The following is a 26,448-nucleotide window of genomic DNA, read 5'->3' on the forward strand; positions in this document are numbered from 1 at the left end:
GAGTCGAATCCCACAGAGAACAATATGTAGGCGATTAGGAATGTAAGAGAGTTATCACTTGTTATGCAATGCCAAACACTTAGAATTGGGTTGAGAAAATGTTTTATATCTAAATGTAGAAATGTAAACTAACCTAGAAAGCAAGTAAAATGATCAATTGCTACAAGCATGGATGCATCGGGAATTACACTCAAGTAACGATCCAATGTATTTCATGATTTTACAAATACGAGCTAGTTTATGTTAATTAGCCACGGATAATAATTCTTGATTAGCTTCTTCCGAAGACTAACAAGACTTCCTAATTGAATTATTCCTAAAACAATTAAGAGATTAAGCACACCCGGAATGGCTACAAGTAGTTCAATCCTATCCCTAGGTAGAATCTATAAAATGAGGGTTAAAGCCTCAAGTTCTTGTTAATTAATCTTTCCCAACCCCAAATTATTTTTTCCAAAATTAATTCGGAGTTAATGGGCGAGTCCTAGGGTTAGCTAATCCCTTTGGAAACATTAAAGAACAAGAATAATTAAAGAAACAATAACTCACTTCATAAAAGAATAAAAATCATTCAATACATAAGCACAACAAGGTATTTAATCCACACTTTAAACATGAATATTTCCATAAATAAGATTCAAGTGTTGAATAAAATACTATACACTTAGATATACAATACAAAGCAAGGAAATGAAAAAAGCAACATAAATGGGTAAGAAATCCTTAACCACAAGCTTCAAATCTTCAAGACCAAAGTGTGTGTGTGAAGCCCTAGCTTCCAAAACTTGTTCTCTCAAGACCTAAGAACTGAAAATAAGCCAAAGATTTTTCAAAGATCTGCTTGGACGAGTATAAAAATGGTTTGGGAATGAGAAAATGTGAAATGCCTAATTTTCCAAGGTCTGATGCCCGTTGACCGCATCTGCGGATGAATTCTCGCAGATGCGGATACCTTATCGTAGAAGCGGAATGTTGAAGTATGCTTGACACCGCATATGCGGACTCCAAAAGCGCAGATGCGCTACCGCAGAAGCGGAAAATGATTCGCAGATGCGATTTCTTCCAAGCTCAGACTTCATCACAGAAGCGGGTCTTCTCACGCAGAAGCGGGGTCGCTTCTACGACCATCCTTCCGTAGATGCGGAATCACATGAGAGTTTTTTCCATTATTTTCACCTTCTTTTGCACAATTCAACTTCAAATTAATTAAAATCACTTCATAGAATCATTTACCTGAAAATCTAACAGTACACACCATAAACAACCTCATATTATAGTGAAGGATATAAAAGCTAAGGAAAAGAGACTAGATTGAGTGGTAAAATCACCACTCATCAACACCCCCAACTTAAAGCTTTTGCTTGTCCTCAAGCAAATCAAAACCAACACTTCAATGAGGATTTACCATTTAAAACACAAGTGGTATTTCTATTATTTACAAATCACATTCTCCAATTAAGCACCATACTTATGGATTTGGTTGGTACTAATAATTAGGCTCAAGTATGTGTATCTTTCCCGAATGACTCCCTCATTTAAAAACAACTTCAAGAATTTGCAAGGGAGTTTCAAAAATAATCAAGTGACAAGAATAAGCCTCAAGAATTGACTCAAAAGCACTAGTCCACTACATATGCTCAATTTACTCAATTTCACCAATCCTTCCTAATTCATGTGCCCTCACAAGAAAGAAAGTCCCAAAATAACTATATTTACAATACAACATACGGGACAAATTAACAAAAACACTCACTCTCACAAAGAATTTCAAGTGTTACAACATCTCATACCATGAGCTTGCCCTTATTTAAATTCTTCGCCTATTCAAGAATGTTCGGTTGGAGGTCCCATAAGGACTTTTTAAGCTTGTAATATAGTTTTAGGGAAGGGTCGGATAAGCATTTGGATACAAGTGACTTCACCCTCCTTGAATACTACTCACATTTGTCTTTCTTTTTGCACTTTGTTTCTTTTCAAACCACATAGCCTCATTGGCATCTAGTTACCAACATAGAACCACCTTAAACACCTCTCAAATTTTCTTCAAGGCTCCATATTTATATGCATACAAATATTCTTTTTTTGTTTTTATACACATTTTTGTTTTGGAGCTTGAATAATTTAATATGAACACTTTGAGGTATATGTTCCTACACTCAATGTACAGCCTTACCAATTTCCACTTTGACACCACACCCCCAACTTAGGCTTTTAGCCTCATTCTCAATGTTCACGGAGGGACGGGTTCAAAAGAGGGGCTTATTTTACAAGAGGGGAAATGTTTGTAATGAGGTGACCAAAGAAAAGGTTAAAGGCTCAAATAGGGTACTAGTGATATTATTTATGAAATGGTAGGCTTGAAAGGCTAAAGAGGTTTTGCAAATAAAACAAAGAATGCCTAAGATCATCCCTCCAACCAAACATACTATCGTTAGCGTTGAAAAACCAACCGGGCAAGTTCTAGATGATAGAAGTAAACCCAGGATTTATTTGTACAAACACTAACACACATGGCACATGAATTAATCAAGATGGATCAATTTTATTTTCTAATAAGAGCATCTAGAGCAATATTATTCAAACTAGTGGTCAAAGAGTCACTAAAAGAGTAAAACATTTATCACAAAACTATTCTTCACCATGAAACTTACTTGTTTTAGTTCAAAACCAAAATTCGGAGGGGTATTCTTAATTCACATTTCACATACAAGAGACTAATTTTATTAGTACCAAATAATTCAAAAGTCTCCTCCTAGCAAAACAAGACTAATTCCCTTAAGAAAGTTGTCACGTCATCTATCATAGGGAAAAGTCACCCGGTTCACTTCAAAAATGTTCCTTGGGAAAGAACTGTAGCATGAAGAAAACCCAAGGAAATACTACTGAGGAAATAAAAATAAACGAACAAAACTACTAAAGAGGATACTAAAATAAAAGCGACTACTAAAGAAAATAAATAATGAAAGAAAGATAAAAATAGACTAATCACACCAAGCTCAGCAAGAGCACCTGCTACACAAAATAGTCCGGCAAGGGAACACAATATCTACAACAGCACAATAATAAGCCTGGCAAGGGCACACAGTATCCATAGCAACAAAATAAGCCCGACAAGGGCACACAATATTATAACATGAATACAGTATACTCTTACAGCCACCCCAACTAAAAACATTGCAGTGTCCTTACTGCACAATATCAAAAATAAAGCATAAATAGTTTAAGGGTCTCCCTGAGATCTACATCAGACTAGCAGACTGTGGGAAGACGAATGATCAATGTTGTGTTGAACTCGTGGCCTCATCAGCATCAGTCTCATCATCATCATCTCCACCATCACCAACAACTTCTGACATGAAGGAATACTCCTCGCTATCATCTTTGTCCGCACTGCAATCTTCTTGCCTGGGTTTCCCCATTTGAAGATGGCCTTTATGCCTCTCCACATTTTTATCATGAATTTGCTCTTTTTCTTGTTCTTCTTCTTCTCCTCCTTCTCGAAGTCTGACTGGAGATCTGCATGTGCCCTTGCCAAAGTGTCGTAGGCTGCCTCAAGTCTGGTCACTGATGCTGCCATCTTCTCATGAGAATCTTTCTGACTCTTTTGCGAATCTAAGTAACTCTTCATTTCTCCCCTGGAGAAGTATGAGGGCCCAGGCTAGGAGGATGAAGGCCCACTCGGAAGCTGTGACACTAACTCTCGAATAGATGCAAGATCGGAGTTTAGCACCCCAAATGGTCCCTCAGATGTAGCTGCCTGTGAAGATGACTCTGAACCAGCAACCGCGGTGGTGACTTCCTTTTCTTTCTCTAGACTGCACTAACCTCTCCTGTCACTCTTAGTGGAAGAAAAGGTTTATCAGTTGGTAGCCATAGATTGGTGCTACGTGCCTCAACCTCTACTCTCATACAAAGCTGTGTGATCAATAAAGGGAACATCATCCCTGCATCCTTGTCCCGCAAATACTCCCTCAGCTCCTGCAAGATATAGTAACCGACATTCACAGGAATGCCGTCCAGGAGGCATGCAATAATCAATGCCCTGGCGTAGGAGACATCTAAGACATTTCCACAAGGAGACAACCGGTTGCATAGGATGTATAGCCACATTTTTGCTTCAGCTGTGAAGTCAATTAACCTCAAACCTTTTCTCCTGTTTCCCCATTTGGCTCTCATGCTTGGAGGGTATAGTTTGGAGACAAGCCATTCCTCATTGTCACACTGATATTTCTCTTGCACCGGCTCCATTGTATAGTTATGAATCCCAAGAGTGTCATTTATCTGTTCTATCCCAAACCTTACCAATTTTCCTCTGATAACGATTTGTGGGTTGGCAAAATCTGTGCACTTAAGGTTAGCATAGAATTCGCGTACCCACTCCTCATTAGCTTTGCATGGAGTGAGAATGAAGCATGACCATCCGGATGTATGGAGACGGGCATAGAAATCTGGGATCTTTTCGGCCAATTTTTCTTCGTTGATCCCCTTTTCAAGCACTATCCTTTTGTTGACGAGGTTGTCTAAATATCTACACTGACAGTCAGCAGACATGAAGCGAGATTCATTAAATGGTTCCTAAATCTCCTCCTCAATTTCATGTTGTTGTTGGCATTTTTGCTCATGTTCGGATACATTTTAGCTCAAAGTACCTTCATAAAATCAAAACAAAGTCAGTCGGGGAATAGAATCGTGTTAAGCAATTCAAAACACTACAATTAGGCCAAAGAATCAGGTTGAACGGGCCCAGGAAGGCCCTGTTGCAAAGCTACTGGAATTGGCATTTCTTCCTAGTTTTCGCATCTGTGAAATAGTGATCGCTGGAGCGGTTCCACTTCTGCGGAATTTCAACCGCATCTGCAGTTTTGCTCAAGCTTCCAGAAATCACACCTGCGGAAAATCATCGCATGTGTGATACTGCCTCTGCAAACAACTGACCTCATCTGCGGTATTTGTCAAGTTCTTCAATTGCCCAGAATTTATTTATTTATTTTTTATTCTTAAACCCAATTTTGACACCTAATTTATATTCAAGACTTCTAAATTAGTGCCCTACATGAAAATGTGATTCTATTGAGACCGATTTTGCGGTATTTAGCAAGAAATTTTCTTTTAAACCTTTTGTCTAACATCTTGCAAGTAGTGTAAAAAGACCTCTTCTTCACACAATTTGGGTACTCATATTTCCCACAAATTTGATTCAACAATAGCACACACACATGAATCTCTCAACCAATTTTCCTCACTTCCTAAAACTAACAGCAATAAAATCAAAAAAAACAACATCAAATAAAATAAAATAAAAAATGTGGGGCTGTTGGCAATAAAGAAGAAGAGAGAAAGAAAGAAAAGAGAAGAGAAGTAGACGAGGATTAAGAGAAAATTACCTAAGTCTTGTGTGAGTGAAACAGAATTCACGAGCAGTGGAGGTTTTTGGATTATGTGAGAGATGGGGGAGTTAGGGTTGGGAGTGCAAATGCAGAACATACCTGAGGGAAATGAGGAAATTTTAACATTAAGACTCCTCGATTTCCGCACCTGCGGATGATCAATCGCTTATGCGGCACCGCTTATGCGGACAAGGACCCGCTTCTACATAATGGACCGCTTCTGCGGTGCAAAGTGCGCTTCTGTGTGACCGCATCTGCGAGGAAACTTCTGCATATGCGGTTACACCAGATAACTGGTGCGCAGAATTACAGCTACTGTTTTTGTGCACTTCCAACATCCCAAACTCCTTAATTCAGCTCTAAAAAATTTGAAATTTGACAGATTAGTCAAAAATAATATACTAAGCTATTCTAATAAAGAAAATTTCAAAAATGACTAAAAAATTTGAAAAATTGATGGGTTGCCTCCCACCAAGCGCCGCATTTAACATCGTGGCATGACGTAACTCAGCTTTACCACTTTTCTCGCCACTTGGATGATATGAACTAGGCACCTAGCTTGGAATCAAGCTTGTGACCATGAGCGAGGGAGGGTAGTAAGTCGATGATCGAGCCAAGCCTTAAATTCTTCATTTTGCACTTCTTGGCTCTCATGTGAGGAATGTCATTTTGCTTTCTTGTTCCCTCAAATTGTAAGATGTATGGTTGTTGCTTTTCCTCCACGCAATCCCTCATTGACTCGTGTAGTTCAATTCCCATATCACCATACAATTCCAATGTTTAAAAATGCTTGGAATGTGACTTTAAACCTCCAACTTGCAATTTTTCTCCGATATTGACATCCTCTTCTTCCCCCGGATTAGAGTCAATCTCAACCAAATTTTCATTTAAACTAGTTGACTCTAATTCCATATTTTTCTCGACATCATTAACACTCATGGAGTCGGTTGGCAGATGTTCAATTCTTGATTCCTCAAAGTAAAGCTCACTTTCTTTCTCGGAATTCGACTCTTCTTGGCTTCCTTCCGCACTCTCAAGTTGGTGGGCATAGTGAGCCTCAACCAATATTTTTATTTGCTCTTCCAAAGTGTGGATATGTTCATCATAGTGAGTCAAGTCTTGTTTCAAGTCCTCCAGTGCAAAGTTGTGCTTCTCCTCATTTTCAAGAATGGTCTCCAACATGAGCATCATTTTCTGATCTTGAGCATTTGAGAGCTCTTCTTGGTTTTGATCAAGTGCCAAGGAAGGATTTTCGGCTTCCACATCTAAGGAAAATTCTTGGCTATCATTAACTTCCGAGGATTTTTGGACCTCTAAAGTTTCAAGCATTTCCTCCATTTGCAAGTTCAACCTTTCAAGTGCCAAGTCATTTTGGAGACTATTTTCCAAAAGCTCCTCCAAGGCACTTTGCTCTTTGTTTCCTCCTTCAAGTATGCATTCTAACATGAGCTTGAACTCTCCATTTCGGCCATGCTCAACTTCTTTCATTTCCATGGCCCTATCATTTTCATCAAAAGTAGAATCATCATAGCGGGGGCTTGGAGAAGGGAAGGACAAATAATCACAATCATCCCAATGACCATTTTGAAAACCACACTTATCACAAATATTCCACTCATGGGTTTGAGATTATGCACACAATCCACCCCCGGGAGAATTTAAACAATTTTGCCACGAGTGTGGTCCTCTACAATAAGGACAAGGGTCATTAAAGTATGAACAACTACCATCTAACCAATTTTCATTATATGATGCCATTTTTCAGAAATAAGAAAATAAATAAGAAACAAACAAGAAAAATAGATCAAGGTAAGAAAAATTAATTATACAAATATTCACAAGTTTGGACCAAAACACTTATGCTTACTTCTCAAACAACCTAAATTAATCCCACTCTTCATCCATATCTATCACATGTATCCCACCACCCTTATGGTCCGGGAGAGGGTTATTGCGATATTTGATGACGTCCAAATCCACTACTAAAAACTAAATGGACACGGTCGCATGCAATATAATTTATCCAACTATAAGTCGGGGTCGAATCCCATAGAGAACAATATGTAGGCGATTAGGAATGTAAGAGAATTATCACTTGTTATGCAATGCCAAACACTTAGAATTGGTTTGAGAAAATGTTTTATCTAAATGCGGAAATGTAAAATAATCTAGAAAGCAAGTAAAATGATCAATGGCTACAAGCATGCGTCGGGAATTACACTCAAGTAACGATCCAATGTATTTCATGATTTTACAAATATAAGCGAGTTTATTTTAATTAACCACGGATAATAATTCTTGATTAGCTTCTTCCGAAGACTAACAAGACTTCCTAATTGAATTACTCCTAAAACAATTAAGAGATTAAGCACACCCGGAATGTCTACAAGTAGTTCAATCCTATCCCTAGGTAGAATCTATAAAATGAGGGTTAAAGCCTCAAGTTCTTGTTAATTAATCTTTCCCAACTCCAAATTATCTTTTCCAAAATTAATTCGGAGTTAATGGGCGAGTCTTAGGGTTAGATAATGCCTTTGGAAACATTAAAGAACAAGAATAATCAAAGAAACAATAACTCACTTCATAAAAGAATAAAAATCATTCAATACATAAGCACAACAAGGTATTTAATCCACACTTTAAACATGAATATTTCCATAAACAAGATTCAAATGTTGAATAAAATACTACACACTTAGATATACAATACAAAGCAAGAAAAATGTAGAAAGCAACATAAATGGGTAAGAAATCCTTAACCACAAGGTTCAAATCTTCAAGACCAAAGTGTGTGTGTGAAGCCCTAGCTTCCAAAACTTGTTCTTTCAAGACCTAAGAACTGAAAATAAGCCAAAGATTTTTCAAAGATCTGCTTGAACGAGTATAAAAATGGTTTGGGAATGAGAAAATGTGAAATGCCTAATTTGCCCAGGTCTGATGCCCGTTGAGCGCATCTGTAGATGAATTCTCGCAGATGCGGATACCTTATCGTAGAAGCGGAATGTTGAAGTATGCTTGACACTGCAGATATAGACTCCAAAAGTGCAGAAGCGCTACCGCAGAAGCAGAAAATGACTCGCAGATGCGATTACTTCCAAGCTCAGACTCCACCGCTGAAGCGGGTCTTCTCACGCAGAAGCTGGGTCGCTTCTACGACCATCCTTCCGCAGATGCGGAATCACAAAGGAGTTTTTTGCATTATTTTCACCCTCTTTTTCTCAATTCCACTTCAATTCAATTCAAATCACTTCATAGCATCATTTACCTGAAAATCTAACAATACACACCATAAACGACCTCATATTATAGTTAAAAGACATAAAAGCTAAGGAAAAGAGACTAGATTGAGTGGTAAAATCACCACTCATCAATATTGGGTGCAGTTTCTTATGCCTATATGTCCTTGTTGTCAATCACTATCTGGATCTTATCTTTCAATGTTTGGCACTCATCAATGGTGTGCCCCTTCATACCGAAATGGTATGCACAGGTTTTGTTTGGGTTGACCCATTAGGATGGGTTTTCTACTGCTACAGCGGGAATGGGAGTGACGTAACCAACGGCTTTCAACCTTTCATACAGCTGGTCGATGGGTTTAGCAATAGTGGTGTATTGTCTGGGTGGCTTGCGGTCAAAATTGGGTCATGGTCTTGGATAATTTTAGCGAGTTGGAGGTGACTGGAAATGAGATAGTTGGGAATTATAGGTATGATAGATAGTGGCTGGTTAGAAATATCTGGGAGATGAAGGTTGATATGTAGGTGGAGGTGTTTGATATGTGGGTGGGGATATTTGATATATGGGTGGAAGTGTTTGATATGTAAGTGGAGATTTCGGGCCTTGAGCCACCATTACTGCCCAACGTTTTTCTTCTTTGATATGCTGCCTGATTGTAATGCGTTGTTTATGGCCTGTAATTCCTCAAAGTTTGTTACCATCCCGCTTTTGATACCTTCTTCGATCCTTTCCCCAAGTTTGATAATGTCAGAGAATTTATGGTTTTCAATAACCATCAACCTTTCATAGTATTGAGTATCTTATGCTCTGACAAAAAATTTATTCATCTGTTCCTCGTCCAAAGATGGCCTAACTTTGGCTGCTTTCGACCTCCAACGAGTAGCATACTCGCGGAAAGTCTCGGTGGGCTTTTTCTTGAGGTTTTGAATGTAGAAAACAACTGGTGCATTTTCTGTGTTGAACCTGAATTGATCCATGAAATCAGATGCCATACTCACCTAGTTGGACCATTTCTTAGGATCCTAGCTAATGTGCCAGGACAAAGAGTCTCCCGTAAGACTCTTCATGAAAAGCTTCATACGGATCTTTTCATCCTTTCTGACCCTGACAAGTTTTTCATAATAGGTCCTTAGATGAACTCTGGGATCACCTGTACCGTCAAACATCTTGGTTGGTTTGTACCCCTCTGGCAGTTCTACATCTGGCTGTATGCATAGGTCTTCATAGTTCAAACCTTCTATCCCTTTGCCTCCTTCGACACCCTAAACTCGCCTGGTCAACTTCTTGAGTTCCTCATCCATGTTTTTGATGAGCTGGTCCTTCTTAGCGGACTCTAGTATATTGGAAGTTACTTGGATAGAGTGAGGTACAGTTTCCATGTGTATAGGGTTGTTTTGGTGAGTGTCAGGAGCCTAGGTGTAGTGGTAGTCATTGGTTGAGTTTTGAGGATCGGGAATGGGTTGTGGTGTATTCTATGAACTGTGATAAGTGGAAGTTGGTGGGTACTGGATTGGGTGGTGGTGGTGTTGTGGCAGAGTTGGTATCGGTAAGGGATTGAGATTTTGAGGTGGGGTTGCAAATTGATGCAGTGCAGGAGGGTTTTGGGGATGTTGGTTCAGTGTATTTTGGGGAGGTGCTGAGTTTTTGGTGTTTTATCGGGTGACATCGGGGGCATTAAGGATGAGGGATAGGTTTGCCAAGTTGCGTACCTACTCAAGCTCTCCCTGTAGCTCCAGTATCTTTTGTTCCAACCTCAAAACTAAATCATTTGGCGCCGGAGTACTCCGTCTATCTGAAGTTTCTGCATTTTCTACATTCTCCTTTCGAATACCACTTAAGTCATCCATTTTAGCTTTCCCTTTGCGCTTTGTATTACTTGGAGGAGAAGGAGGTGGAGGGCCTCTAGATCTGGTGTGATATGTTGATGATGCCAGTATGTGTGAACCAACCTTAGGGAATGGGAATAAGAATAAAGAAAAACAAAAGGTAAACAAGTCAGTAAGGGTTCTGAAATGTTTGCAGTATTAAACTACATATTGTGGGAATTTAAATTCGCATCCTAATTTGGGTGTCTCGTTGTGCCCGAGGTAAGCCTAGCGACAAAGAAATTTTGAGAAATCCAGTGCCAATAATTGCCTCATTTCATTAATGTAAAAGTAAACGACCCAAAACGACACTAAATAAGATAATAATGCTAATGGAACTTGGCCTTATTACATTTAAAAGGAAAACAAGTAAATCTAATCTACTTGGTCCCAGAAGGACCCTCTCCAGACCAGATGCTGTTGTCGATCAACTCTCCCAGCTCGCGCAGGTTCAGCAGTAGGAATGCCCTCCTTCATTTCCTTTAGCGTTTTGGCAGTCGCTAACCCTCTTCCTTATCTTCCCTTCCAATTCTATTAAACTGTACTTCAGATATTCCATCCTCTCACTGAATTTAACAACTCTTTCTTTCCACTCGTTAATCATTTCCATATCGGCCTTATGTTGTACCATATGCTCAGCTTTAGACTCTCGAACTCTTTTGCGCAGCTTGTTGTATTTCACCTCTGCTTCGGCAAACTCATCTATGACCATGTTTCTTTGACCAACCCTTGGCTCAAAGACTCCTGATAGATTATCATCCAACCATGAGGGGTAAAAGTATAAATGACCCGCATGATATCGGTCCAGCTCGATAGTATCCTTCTCCACAATAATCTTTAAAAGTCCACATATATTGTGTTTCATTCTTATGTAGGATGGCATCACCCTGGAAATCAGCTATGAAGTGACTCATCTTAGCAACCCGTGGTATGACCTGTCTCATAACCCTGAGAGGAGCATAAGGGTATATCCCTCTTAACCCAATCAACACCAAATGTGGGACATCTCTGGATCTTATGATGAACTCTTCGGTGGGGAACCACTCGAACATCCATTGAACCTGGTCCTCAATCAACTTGTTGAAAAACTGCACCCATCGTGCAACATCCTTAGGTTGAGCAAACATGTCCAGAATGTAAGTCATTCTCTTAGGGTGATGGAAGGCTATACGGTCATTCCATGGCCTTCGTGGAAACTCTTGGCGGTATTGACCCCTTTGGAGATGTTTTAACAACAAGACTTGTAATAGCAAATTGCAACCCTCAAAGAATCCGGATCCCTTCTGACAGCATTCCAAAGCCCGATACATATCCACAATTATCATAGGGACAAAGTATATGTCTGCCCCTCGATCCCGTCCATAATTTTTTCCACCATGGCCAGCCTAGTATGGATTCTATCCCCTTGGATTGGGAATACCAGCATGCCCAAGAAGCACACAATGAACACGAAAACCCTATGATAAACCCATCCTAGGGAGGTGATTGAGAATTCATCATAAAAAAAACAGTAAGAGCTACTGTAATCGTATCTTTCATAGAGGAAGTCAAAAGGTATGTAGGAGTTTTTCAGGCACTCCAAATCATCATTTTTCTACAGCCCCATCATCTTAAGGAACCCTCTAGTACTGCGATTTTCAGGTGCTAACAGACCGAGGTTATCCCATGGTAGCCCAGCAAATCCTCCTATTTCTTCTAGGAAGGGAGTCATTTCTATATCCCCAAAACGGAACACATCCCTTTCCTTATCCCAAAATAGAGTGGCGGCCTCGGTCAACATTTTGTTTGGTTGAAGATGATGGAAAATTCCCTAAGACTCTTTTCACATGATTTTGGTCACTTGAGGGAAGGTCCCTCCACCAGTCTATCAAAAGTGGAGGAATGCTACTGACCATACCGAATCTGGGGACTTCGTGCCCTATTTTCTGCAAAATAAGAGATAGTTAGGCCCTTTCCCCCTCTAGGTTCGCCTATTTATATAGTAATGATTAGCATATTGACACTTATTTCTCCAAATTAATACACACAATCGTGATTACGTTCGTTCGGATTGTGGATAACCCGATGAACTTTTGGATGAGGCTTGTCTTAAAAGGCTATTATGCAGACAATATATTAACCCGGCTAGGTTCGACCATGATGCATGTACAATTAATTAGAGTAAGGCTGCTATAGAGGTCTAGACTGGGACCCTCAAGCGGATAACTTGAGGGGAAAAGGCACGGGACCGTCAAATGCACCGCTGATTGACTAGTTTTACCGCAAATACGCCTTTCTGCATTTAAAGGGTGATATATGGAAGAGCGCAAATACTCATCATGCGTTGCTATAGGATTAATTACGTACGAGTGGAATATGATGTTGATTATGATTCATGCAACAATAAATAGCATGTTGTCAAGTATTTTCACGTAAAAATGATAAATGCAGTATTTAAATAACAGTTACAGAAAAAGAAAACAAAGAGACAAGTCAGTTTTAGGAAAATAAAGAAATCATAAATAAGCAGTTAAATCCAAATAAAGAGGAAAGGGTACACGGGATAAAGCATGCTTAGACTAATTCACAAAAATAAGTTCGTTATAGTAAGAGCCTAAAATATCCCCAGCAGAGTCGCCATGCCGCCGCACCCCTTTTTCCCTCATGGGGTCCGGGTTTCGACATTCATGGGGGAACAACTCATTTCCTTTTGGGAATTGGGTATTTGAAGAGTCGCCACCTAACGGATTAAGGTACGTTAGGGCACCTAGAGCGATTAACTCATATAACTAGTTTGAATTACCAGAGATTAGGGTAAGAGCTCGAAATAACCATGAGGGGAAGGTGTTAGGCACCCCTCGCGGTCTACAATAGTGGGTCCCGACCGAACTTAAACTATGTGAATTAGTCATTTTAACAAGTGAACAGTCTTAACACATATTTGTAAATAAAGTAGTTTTCCCATCTGAATGCATATATGATCAAGAAAGTTCAGATAATGAAAGTAAAAGAGGTTTGGATAGCTTAAACACACATATATGTAAAGAAAAAGGAAGTTTAGATAATTTAAACACATATAGGAATTGGGAAAGGGAAGTCCTAAGTTGATTAGCCTACAGGATCAATCTGTGCAATGCCCGGTAATCCTCCTCAACTAGAGGGGCTACACGTGACATTAGCGCGCAGGTCATCATATCCTTTTACTACCCATTACCCTCCCCTTAATGGTTATATAAGCGAGTTTGATTAACGACCTCTAAGCGTGCTGCTACCCGTCCCTTCCTTGTGGTCCTGGAGGAGCTTAGGACCTCTAAATCTGGGCAGTTCTAGATAAACCTAAGGTATTTAAAAGGTAAAAATCTAGACGACAAACAAATAACATGTAGGACAAGCAAATAGGGAAAAACAGTTAAAAGGCTCATGTTTACCTCCGCATGTATATAGGCAAATAAACAGCATGTCTCAAACAACTGATTTTGAAGAAGTTCAGACAGCCTAAGAATATGATATCTAGACGAATGTTACAGATATAGGATATGCAATGTTTGTTTTAAAGGAAGGGGCAGAATCCTAACCAGTTTGCATACTATTTTTTTTTTTAATCTGTGAGACTTAAGCAGTTCAAACACAATTAGAACACAGTTTTTAGTTTTACAAGGAGATTAACTGCCTAACGCTTGCCTAGGCGTGGGGACTATACGTAATCATAATTATAGGAACTGTTTGAATAGTTTAAGATTGTTCAACCTATAAGCATGCTGGATCTAAGTGATACAAATATAACAGGCGATTTATCAATTTGTATTAAGAGACATGATACCTATACGCGAGTCTACTTTAAATTTTTTTATGGAAAACTATTGATTTAATAGACGTGATTCAAACAGATGCAAACAGAGTTCCTAAGAACATGGTATCTAATGCATACAAGAATGACAGTTTTATTAAGATTATTTGATAGCAAAATGTTTATATGACAGTACTTGCAAAAAACCAAGAATTGATCATGCAACATGATAAAGCTGTAAACGTGAAGGCCCAAAGACAGGTATCTAATGCACAAGTTCAACATGGTTTAAATGCAAACAGACACAACAATCCTAGAACATGTCTTTTTATGTAGATTTGAAGGATATAAAACCTATAGCATGTTTTCTACCCAGTTTTTACCCACAGTATCATACAACTACTCTCTCGTTTCACTAGTTACCCCAATATCTATTTACAAATAATTATTACAAACCAAGATTGAATAACTTACATAAATGCAATATACACTAAACTATAGGGAGCCTGATGTAGGCCCAAAGCAAACCTGGGGTACCAGGCCTTCAATAGTCTCAAATGCCAAAGGTTTCATTACCAAATTTGTGTTGAGGTGTGTCAGAGTTCTCTAAGGACCTCAAGGATCCATGGCAATGCTCACACCCAGACTTTCCTCAAATAAAGACTGATTATGTGTAGTGTGGAAGAGCCAACCCTGATATGCCAGTGTTCAGAGAGATCTTAAAGATCTCTAAGCAGTACACATACTAGAGGGGCAGAGCTTAACAAACTAAGAGTAAGTGAGAGTGCTTGACATAGTTTGAAAGACTTAGTGAAAACAGTTTAGGAGTGAAAAAGGTTTTGCTAGAATAGACCAGTTTTGAGAAAATAATGAAAGCCAGTTTTTTTAAAAGAATACTGGCAGCATTTGAAAACAGTTCAGAAGAGAGAAAATTAAGTAGACAACCAATTAGAAGGTTCAGATTCACAAGTACTATAGTAGGCAGACTTGCACACAAGAGTGAAAGGGGATTGGGAACATATAGGAATCTCATTGAAGGCATATGAATAGGGGCAGAGAGGTATGTGGACAACATAGAATACTTAGGATCTTCATAGTCTTACTAAATTAACCAGGATAGCAGGCAACTAAAACATGGAGCAAAGATGTAGAAGACAGAATCAGACACACAAGTAGGGTCATATCATGATCACATAGTTAAGGGATTAAACATGAATTGCAAACAGGCAAGCATCAGATAACAGGTGAAGTGTAGACATGATAATTATACATTTGAACAGGGCATAATTTAGGCATGCTAGATAAAGCAGTAGATAGGCTAATATAGTTAGACATGCTAATCACATATTGAACAGAACAGTGCTAAGCAAGACAGTGAACAAAAACAAGAATGGACCTTATAATTGATAAACTTAAGGTAGTAATGAAACACATAGGGTTTAGATTTCAAAGATTAATGAGGGACATACTAGTTAGGAAGAATAACACAGAATGTAGAGCAAAGGTTATGCAATGGTTAGCCTTGGCTTTCAGCCGTCTAGGCCAATGAATATCACAAGTAGAAGAGAAGAACAGAGAGCTTTTAGAGTGTAAGAGTAGTGGTGAACTAATGTTCGTGTCAGAAGTGAGAATAGAGAAGAGTATATATAGTAGTCAAGAGTTAAACAGAATAAGGTAAAGAATCAATTATGTAGCAATTAGTAAAATTTACAGAATTAGTCACACATAAAATTAGTAAAGTCTCCCTTAATCAAGGATTAATCAATCAACGGTAAAGAGCAAGACAGATATTTAAGGAAAGAAATCAAGTAAGACTTAGGTACGGAGTAAGCAATTAGGGGTAAATAAACAGGAGTTCAATTAAGGAAACAATTAGTAAGAATCAGCAAGTATCACAGTTAATTCAAATAAGACAAGAAACTAAATAAGGTTGCAAATAAAGGAATAATCAAGGATCAGCATATAAGTTTTAACGAAACAAATCAGTGAATCATGAATTCAAAACAACACTGATTTAAGGAGAAAAATATAGGTTTTCCATGAATAAATAAATAGAATGAATATACACACATAGAATCAGTCGAGAAATCGAACCAGGAACCTTAATAAAGGCACATTGGGGTGAAATCACAAGACATTCAAATTAAACGAAGGAGAAACCATGGGAATCAAAGTACAGAACGAAATCATGTAGCAAGTAACACGGACAAGCTCAGAATCCAAACAAAATGTCAAAAATTGGGGTTTTAGCATAAACTAGTTAGGGTTGAGGCAAACTCAACATAATCGATCAAAAACACATAAGAATAGAAGATGAAACATTTAAAACTAGAAAACGTTTTCAGGAAACCCTAGTTTAGGGAAGTGAAAAGCCACTCGAAAAATCGGAAGATTTTCACAAAAATCATAAGAAATAAGTTCAACCCATCTCAGATCTTGTACAGATCTGAGAAGTTCAAAGGACGAAATTAGGGTTTTTTTTAAAAAACACAGAGATGAAGACATAGGCTTAGAAATCCATAGGTTTAAGGCGAAATAGGAAGATCTTACTCGAAATCGAACCAGAATGGCCTGAAACAGGCAAGAAAGGGCCAAAGGTGCAAACCAGACCGCCTAGATCCCGTGAGATCTTCTCAAGGATCCAAGAAACTGATGAACCACAGCAAATAAGAGGCCAATATAGGCCCGAGACGACAGAAAAACATCATAGAACGGAGGGCTAAGCCGGTGACGGTGCCTGGATTAGGGTTCAGATAGAGAGCGTTTGAGAGAGAGGGAAAAGGATGACGGAGGGGTATGGTGGAAATGAGTTAGGTTAGGATGGGGGTCATTAGGTTAATTATGGTAAGGACAAATATGGACCGTTGATCTCAGAGATCAACGACCAAGATTAGGGGATGCTTGGGTCGTATCTAGATTAATTGGGGTTGGGTTTGACTGATTTGGGCTTGGTCTTAGTGGGTTAGGGGTTGAAATTGGGCTGTGCAATTAGGCTATATCCGAAATAAGAGGGCTATTTGTTAATACCCAGGTGTTTGAATAAAAATTATTTTATAAAATAATTAACAACTAGAAAAAATAATATTCATGCACGGGGATACTTTAAAATAATTATTAAATATGTTAAAAATATAGCGGGCTAATTTTTGATAAAATAATGTGGTGATGTATGCATGAGCTATAATTATAAAATTATTGCAATTGTAACCAAAAGATGTAAATCTGGCCATTTATGAGATAATTGGAACTTAATAGGACCATAAATGGTAATATTAAATCAATAGATGTTTTAAAAATCATCTGTAATGCAATTTTCTATTTATTTATGAATAAAATATTGAGATAAATTGATTTAAAAAATGTAAAAATTATAGAAAAAAACCAATTGATGCTAATGTGTAGTTTTAAAGGTATATATGCATTTTAAAAATACTATAGGGAAAAATTGGGTATCAACAACAAATATATTTAAAGAGGAGTTCCATGCAGAGTACAAATAGGTAGGGGACATCAGGTCTCCTTGTCTAATACCTCTTGTTGGGTGGAAGAATTCCGTCTAAGAACCATTGACTAAGATTGTAATTCTGGAGGTACTGACACAACTCATAATAAGTTTAGTAATGCTCAGGGAAAATTTGAAAAAGAGTAGAGCTCTATAGATAAAATACCATTCTAGTCTATCAAACACCTTTTCGAGGTCTATTTTTAAGAGGAGTTTCCCCCGGCGCCCTATGAGTTTCTGGAAATGGTTCATAATTTCTTGGATGATAATAACGTTATCACTAGTGCCTCTTCCTTTTAGAAAATTAGATTGGTAGGGGCTAATAAGCTTCTCCAAGAAAGGTTTAATCCTCTTGACTATGATCTTTGTGATGACTTTATAAATAATATTTCATAAACCTATAGGTTGAAAATTATTGAGATTATTAACATCTTGAAATTTCGGGATGTGGCAAATGTGAGTCGAATTGATATTTTCTGGGATGGAGAGGGTTTTGAAAATTTCTTGGTAGTACGGTATAACAAAGTCTTTGACAAAATACCAATATGTTTGGTAGAAAAAAGGGTGAATGTCGTCCGGACCTAGTGCTTTAAGTGGTTTAAAGGAAAAGATTCTGCGTACAATCTCGTAGTCTTGTAAAGTACGATCCAGTTGAGTGGGATCAATATTGTCAAAACTAGTAGAGTGAAGAATATTTTTTCACGGAGTAGCTATACGATCTATTGTAAAGGTATTTTGGAAATGTTTTAAGGTATGGCTAAGAGTTTATTGCGGGTCATGTGTTATTCAGATATCCTTGTTATTTTTAAAAAAAGGCAATATTATTGGTTTTTCTTCTATTGACAATAGTAAGATAAAATTTTTTGTATTAGTGTCACCGTCGTTAATCCAATTGATACGAAAATAAATTTTTTAGTAATCTTCTTTGATTCTTAGAAAGTTATTATAATCGTTAATGAGGTCTCTTTCTAGTAGTTCCTCCACTTAACTCTCTTATCCATAAACGTCTAACTCGACTAGACTCTTCCCTCAAAGTGAAAGATCTTTGGGATAATAATCAATGGGATCTCTCCAAAATTTCCTATAATCTACCCCTCCATATCATCCAAAATACGCTCTATTAATATTTTAAATTTACAAGGTTTCAAAGATATTTCGATTTGGGCTCTTACTTCTAGTGGCTCCTTCTCTACTAGAACAGTCTATAATTTCATCTCTTCACCAGCCCACATTAGTTATAGATTTCACTATATCTGGAAATTAAATACTCTTAACAAGATAAAGTTTTTCTTATGGCAATGCTATCACAACCACATGCCTACTAAATCTCATCTTCATCAAAAGCAATGGATATTGATACAGTTTGCTCGATATTTAAATGACCCGATGAATCAATAATCCACATACTCTTTGAATGCCCAATAACTCAATCCTTTTGGGAAGAAATAATTTCCACAAAATCAAATACTGGAATACAACTCTGACCACTGGCTCATTAAACTCAAAGATTGGATCATTAATATCGACCATTTAAATCTCACTTGAAATGAATTCTTCCATTTCGCCATTTAGCACCTATGGCTGAACAGGAATAACAATTACTTCAATAACCTCTGTAACCTGCTTGCCCTTAATTTTGTGACCATGTGATGTATAAAATATAAATATACTACTAACTCACTAAATAATAACATCAACACCTTCCCAATAATTGTAAAGTAGAACCCCCCAATATCAACTGAGTTAAAACTTAACATTGACAAGGTATTCAAAAGTAGTTATAAAAAGGGCGGAATTGGTGGAATATTTCAAAATAATGATGGATACTGGATTCTAGGCTACAAAATGCCGCCTTATGGCTAACCTCTACCTACACGAAACTTCTTGCACTAAAAAATGGCCTCCAAATAGCAAGAGTTCATAATTATCATGGCCTAGAAATCGAAACTGATGCTACTAAAATACTTCAATTGCTTTCTCACAATAATTGTTCCCTCTACTCTAACCTTGTTAATGAGTGCAGGTTACTACTGAAGGAACTGAGGAATCCGCTGATCCGGCATAATTTTCGAGAAGATAATAAGCTTGCGCATGTTTTGGCTATGGAAGGATCCAGGCAATCGAGCAACACTCTATTATCAACAATAATCTACCCACCTAATACATTTTGAAACCTACTACAGGAAGACAGAACTGGAGCACCTACTACTAGACTAGTATCTACCAATGTACTAAATAGGCTGGCTGAACTTGGAAATCTCAATAGTTTTTGTAATCCTACGACAAGCAGCCCTTCTGGATCAAGTACTATAGATGTCCCTAATGAGGCATCACTCCTATGTAATGTTACTAGTTAAGTATTAATAATATTTCATCGTTCAAGCAAAAATAAACATTTACTTATTTGTGATATTTTCTCATCCCAAATCTAACCTTTTGTTTGTCATGTAGTCAGTTCAAAAAAACAAAATATTCTTAGTGGGAGAGTTAAATTGTCCCCTCTTTATTTTTCTCTTCAATTCAAACCAAAGATCCTTTCACACATTAAAAGAAATAAGAGAAAGAATTTGAAACATTAATAAAAAAGAATTGCATAGACAACAGGGATAATTAAAGACTATTTCTCCTCAAGAGACTTTTTTTTAGATATATTCATCTTCCAAATAAAAATAGAACAAATTTTTATTATTTGATTCTCGAGCTCCAACTGACGATTGCTTTTGATGAAAAAAAATCCTATTCATTGGCAATACAGATTTGAAAGTGTAATTACTACCGGACCAATAAAGATTTGTCTAGTGCTAGATTTTTTGGTTACATCTTTAAATTTTAAAGAGGTTCTCGAACACCATCTAGTTATGATATTGAAGAGATGTATAAGAAGATGATCTGAAATAAATATTGGATCAAACTCCCATCACTAATCTAATTCTTGATTAACCTTTTGCCTGTGCAAATTTGTGGAGTAAATTAATTGATATTATTAAAAAATAGCAGTAATAAACAATAACCAATTGTAATTGATAGGTTATATGTGTATCTCTGTTATGTTTTGATGATCTAACAAACTTACTGTAAAGAACCAGAGACACTTCTTCAGGACCTTAAAAGATCAACATGTCTCCAGCTGGGACACAATTCAACTTGTTAGAGTCAAAGGAACAATAGAGGGAACATGTCGCTACCAGCTCCCGAGGTAACTGTATGAAGTCAACTCTCCAGCTGGAAAAGTTGCTACCTGCACACGCTACAACATATGAACAGTGCAACAGTCAACTTTCTGAGGAAGGTTTTTTACCTACCTTACTTACATCATTGTAAGTGATGTCACACATGTATTATTAACATCAAGGAAGGTAAAACAAAGCATTTTCACACTTAGAGAATTCACTCAAGCACTCCCAGGTCATTGATCATCAAGTAATCAATTCTCAAGTGCATCAAGAATAAGAACAACACTACTACGGACCAGTTCCCCACAGCAAGTCATTATATGTCCTTAGTTGAGTTGTAACTTTGTAATAGTTCTTCAATTGTAATTCCTACTTAGCTTATTTAGAAGTATTCTGTAGGAAACCCTTTGTAAATCTTAAACCTTTGTGTTTGAGTCTTGGCTAGAGTTAGTCGAGTTGTAAAGTCTTTGTAATAGAGTTATTACAAAGTGGCTTGTAATAAAGTATTACAAGTTAGTGAGGGACTAAGAGGTTAATTCCTAAGTTGCATAGGTTGTAATCTAAAAGTTGCCCAGTAGTAAAGTAGAAATCCAACAAGGGTAGGTCGTGATTTCTAATCCCATTCAGTTGGATATTTTCCACATAAAATTCCTCTTGTCATTTACTTACTACAGTGTGCGTATGTTCTATTGGAACTGATAGAGAACCTGGTTCTCTATAGAGTTTGGTGGACCCTTATATTCTATCAATTGGTATCAGAGCGGGTTCTTTCTATCAGGTTAACACCTAGAAAGGATCCTCATGGCTGCTCCTCCAAACTTCGAAGAAGGTCAGTCTACTTACAGACCACCAAGGTTCAACGAACAATATTATGGATAATGGAAGACCAGAATGCCCGACTTCATCATGGCTGAAGATTTAGAGTTATGGGATGTTATCTGTGATGGACCCTTTGTTCCTACCAAGAATCTTGGCGACCCAGCTATAGACATTCCCAAGACAAGGAAGGAATTCAATGATGCTGATCGAAAGGCAGTAGAGAAGAATTTTCGTGCAAAGAAAATTCTTGTTTGTGGCATTGGTCATGACGAATACAACAGGATATCAGCATGTCAGTCAGCCAAGGAAATTTGGGAAACCCTTCAGACAGCTCATAAAGGAACAACACAGGTGAAGCAATCCAAGATCTACATGCTCACAACTGAATACGACCTCTTCAGGATGAAATACGATGAATCCATCCAAGATATGCATGCTCGATTTACCTCTATAATCAATGAGCTTCACTCTCTTGGTGAAATCATTCCAAGAAACAAGCTTGTCAGAAAAATCCTTAGTGTGCTACCTAGTTCTTGGGAAAGCAAAGTGAACGTTGTTACAGAGGCGAAGGACTTGTAGGAGCTAACCATTTATGAGCTTGTCGGCAATCTGAAAACATATGAAATGAAGAAGAAGAAGAAGAAGAGGAAGAAGAAGAAGAAGAAGAAGGACAATGAAAGAAGAGATCCCAAGAGGGAGAAGAACCTGATCCTCAAGACGGACAATAATGATCAGGTGGTGAGGATGGTGATATGACTTACTTGAAAAGAAGATTCCCAAAAAATGGTTTGTAGGAATGGAGGCATTCCAAAAAGGAAAAGTTCTAGCAAGCCAAAAAATTATGACCTTTGTCATAAATGTGGCAAGCCAGGACACTTCATCAAGGATTGACCTCTCCTAAAGCAAGATCAGTACAAAAAAAACTTTGACAAAGCAGCCAAGACGAACCCAGTTCCGGATAAACGCTTCAGTAGAAAGAATGCCACTAATAATGTTGTAAAACAAGCTCTTGCTGTATGGGGAGACTCTTCCAGCAAATTTGAAGAAGAAAATGATCATAGTGATAGTTTAATGATGGAAGTGGAAAGTGAAGCAACTGAGTATGATTCAATCTTTGCCTTGATGGCTCAGTCTGGTGATGATGAAGATGATGACGATGATGAGGTAAATTTTCTGGATGTTCAGAGAAATCTGAAATCTTATTCTCCGAAAAAACTCATATCATTGGCAAATGTATTAATTTATGTTTATCACAGTCTTATAAATGATAAAGATTCTTTAACTGTGGATTTAGAAGAAGCAGAACAAACTAGAGATGACCTAGTAGTCGTTGTAGTTGACTTAAAGGAAACAATTGAGAACCTGAAGAAAGATAATGATGCCTTAGGTGAAAAATTGCAAATGTAGAATATGAAAGAGATGATCTAATGGCTGTTGTGGTAGACCTAAAAGAGACCATTGAGTGTGTAAAAAGGGGAAAAGAAGTCTTAGCTGAGATAGTTACTAACTTTGAGTATGAGAGAGATGACCTATTAGTGGTGGTAGTAGACTTGAAGGAAACAATTGGGGAACTTAAAATGGAGAGTAGGCCGGAAAATTCTCAAAAAGGAAAGGAAGTTGCAAGTGCGGAACACGTTAAGCTTGAAAGTGAGTTAAATTCAGTGAAGTCTAGTTTGTGTGCTGAGCTTGAGAAAAACAAACAACTTCAGGAAGAACTAGGCAAAGTGAAGAGTGATCTTGAAAAGTCACTCAAATGAACTTGGTCCTCTGATGCTATCACTGCCATGTACACCAACAATGTGGGAAACAGGTAGGGGATTGAGTTTCAAAGGGAAAAGATTCCTTACAACCCTCATAGCAAGTACGTTTCTTTACCAGACAATTGGTTTTGCACTCACTACAGTAACAATGGGAACTTTAAAGAAAATTGTAAGGACATATTTTAGTCACAGTAGAAAAACAAATCTTTTGCTAAAAAAGTAACTATTGGTAGAGAACCTGGTCCCTCATATAAAAAACGCATGATGCCTTCATGGACCAGAAGATCCCTCATTCACCCATTTCCTCATTACAAGGACCCAAACTATTTTGAGTTCCTAAATCTAACTCCTAATTTTCTTGCGCAGGGAACAGTGAAAGGAAGCGGCCTATAATGGTACATGCATAGTGGTTGCTCAAATCTTATGAATGGAAGTACAAATGATTTCTTTTCACTTAAGGTCCTGCAAGGAGAGAGTGTATCCTTTGGAAAAGGAAAGAAAGAATACATTCTGGGAGCTAGAAGGATTGGGAAGTCTCTCTCACACTCAATCAAAAATGTGTACTATGTGAACGGGTTGAAGTACAACTTGCTAAGTGTTTCCCAGATTTGTGACAAGGGAAACAAGGTGGAATTTGTGTCAAAAATTTGTACAGTCACAAACCTAGTGACTGGTGAGGTGGTGCTAGTAACAAAAAGATACAAAAATATCTATGTTGCTGATTTTGAGTCTTTGCAAAATGGTGATCTCGCTGTCTAAGTGCCTTAGATGATGATGTTGAACTATGGCACAAGAGGCTGGGTCGTGCAAGCTTCACATTGCTGAACAAATTGGTCAGGAAGGACCTGGTTCATGGTTTGCCCAAGTCAAGCTTCAGGGATCACAAAGTGTGTGAGGCCACTTGATCTCCTTCACATGGATCTATGTGGACCTATGAGGGTGCCAAGCAGAGGAGGAAAGAAGTACATCTTTGTGATAGTTGATGACTATTGCAGATTCACCTGGACTTTGTTTCTCAGGACCAACGATGAAACCTTTGAAGTGTTTGTTGCTTTTGTCAAGAAGATCCAAGTGAAGATGGGTAATAAGGTAGCTAGCGGTCTAATCATTGGACAGAGTTTGACAATGCCAAATTTGATGAGTTCTATATCGAAAATGGTATCACTCACAATTTCTTAGCACCAAAAACACCTCAACAAAATGGTGTTGTAAAGAGGAAAAATAGGACTCTTGAAGACATGGCAAGAACAATGTTGATTGACAGTGGGATTGCAAAGAATTTTTGGGCAGAAGCTGTCAATACTGCCTACTACTTGGTGAACAGGTGCATGATCAGTTCCCTTCTGAACAAAACTCCATATGAACTACTGAATGGAAGGAAGCCCAAGCTGACACATCTAAGGACTTTTGGGTGTAAATTCTTTATTCATAACAATGGAAAGGAAGCTCTTGGAATATTCGATGCCAAAAGTGATGAAGGAATTCTGGGATAATCATCTCAAATCAAAGCTTACAAAGTTTACAACAAAAGGACTAAATGTGTTGAGGAAAGTATACATGTGATCTTTTGATGAATCTCACTTCTCTAGTGAGAAAGACAGACATGCCTGATCAAAATGGAGAACCCTTATCTGTTCCAGGAGAAGTTATTGACATGGCAAATGGAAAAGCAGACATGATGAGTCATGTAAAGGAATCTAGTGAAGATGATGCAAGTGTACCTCCATCTGTTGGAGAGGAACCTGGTCCCATGATCACACCAACTGAAGCTGAAAATAGAGTTATTGATGCAGTCTAAGTTGCTCCACTTGTTGAAGTAAGAAGCACCCAAGACCCTCCGTCAGACATACCTGAGTCTTTTGCCAATGAGAGTCATGCACCAAATTAAAAGCACAAAAGCTCACATCCTCTTGACAACATAATCACCCCTCTTGACTCAGGAATTCAAACCAGATTAAAAGCAAGAAACTCACTTGCCTTTTCAGCCTTTCTTTCCCAAATAGAGCCCAAAAATATTAAAGATGCGTTGAAAGATGCAGACTGGATCACAACTATGCAAGAGGAGATGCATCAATTTGAAAGAAACAAGGTATGGCACCTGGTCCCTCGACCTGCGGATCGAACTATCATAGGAACTAGGTGGGTATTCAGGAACAAACTTGATGAGTTTGGAAATACAACAAGAAACAAGGAAAGACTTGTAGTTCAAGGCTACAATCAAGAAGAAGGGATCGATTATGATGAAACATTTGCTCTAGTAGCTCGAATGGAAGCCATTAGAATTCTTATTGCTTTTGCATCTCATATGAAGTTCACACTGTTCCAAATGGAGGTCAAAAGTGCATTTCTAAATGGATATATGAAAGAAGAAGTCTATGTCAAGAAGCCTCCTGGTTTTGAGTGTCACGGGCATCCTGAGGATGTGTTCAAATTGGACAAAACATTGTACAGGCTAAAGCAGACTCCCCGGGTTTGGTATGAAAGGTTGTAAAAATTTCTTCTAGAAAATGGCTTTACAAGAGGGAAAATTGACAACACTTTTTTTCTAAAGAAACGAGGGAGGAACCTGCTCATTGCTCAGGTATATGTTGATGATATCATCTTTGGAGCTACAACTGACTCTCTTTGTGAAGAATTTGAAAAACTCATGGGGAGTGAGTTCGAAATGAGTATGATGGGAGAACTAAATTTATTCCTAGGACTTCAAGTGAAGCAATCTTAGAAGGTAACATTGATAAGTCAACAGAAGTACGTCAAGGAGCTGCTAAAAAGGTTTGATATGGAAGCATCAAAAGTTATCGACACTCCTATTGCCACAACTACCCGTCTACATGGATGAACCTGGTTCCCCTGTAAATCAGACCATGTATAGACGGATCATAGGGTCAGTCCTATATCTCACTACATGTAGACCAGACAATATTTTCATTTTGGGTCTC

The sequence above is a fragment of the Nicotiana tabacum genome, chromosome 11 (genome assembly GCF_000715075.1).
Source record: "Nicotiana tabacum cultivar K326 chromosome 11, ASM71507v2, whole genome shotgun sequence".
Taxonomy (NCBI): Eukaryota; Viridiplantae; Streptophyta; class Magnoliopsida; order Solanales; family Solanaceae; genus Nicotiana; species Nicotiana tabacum.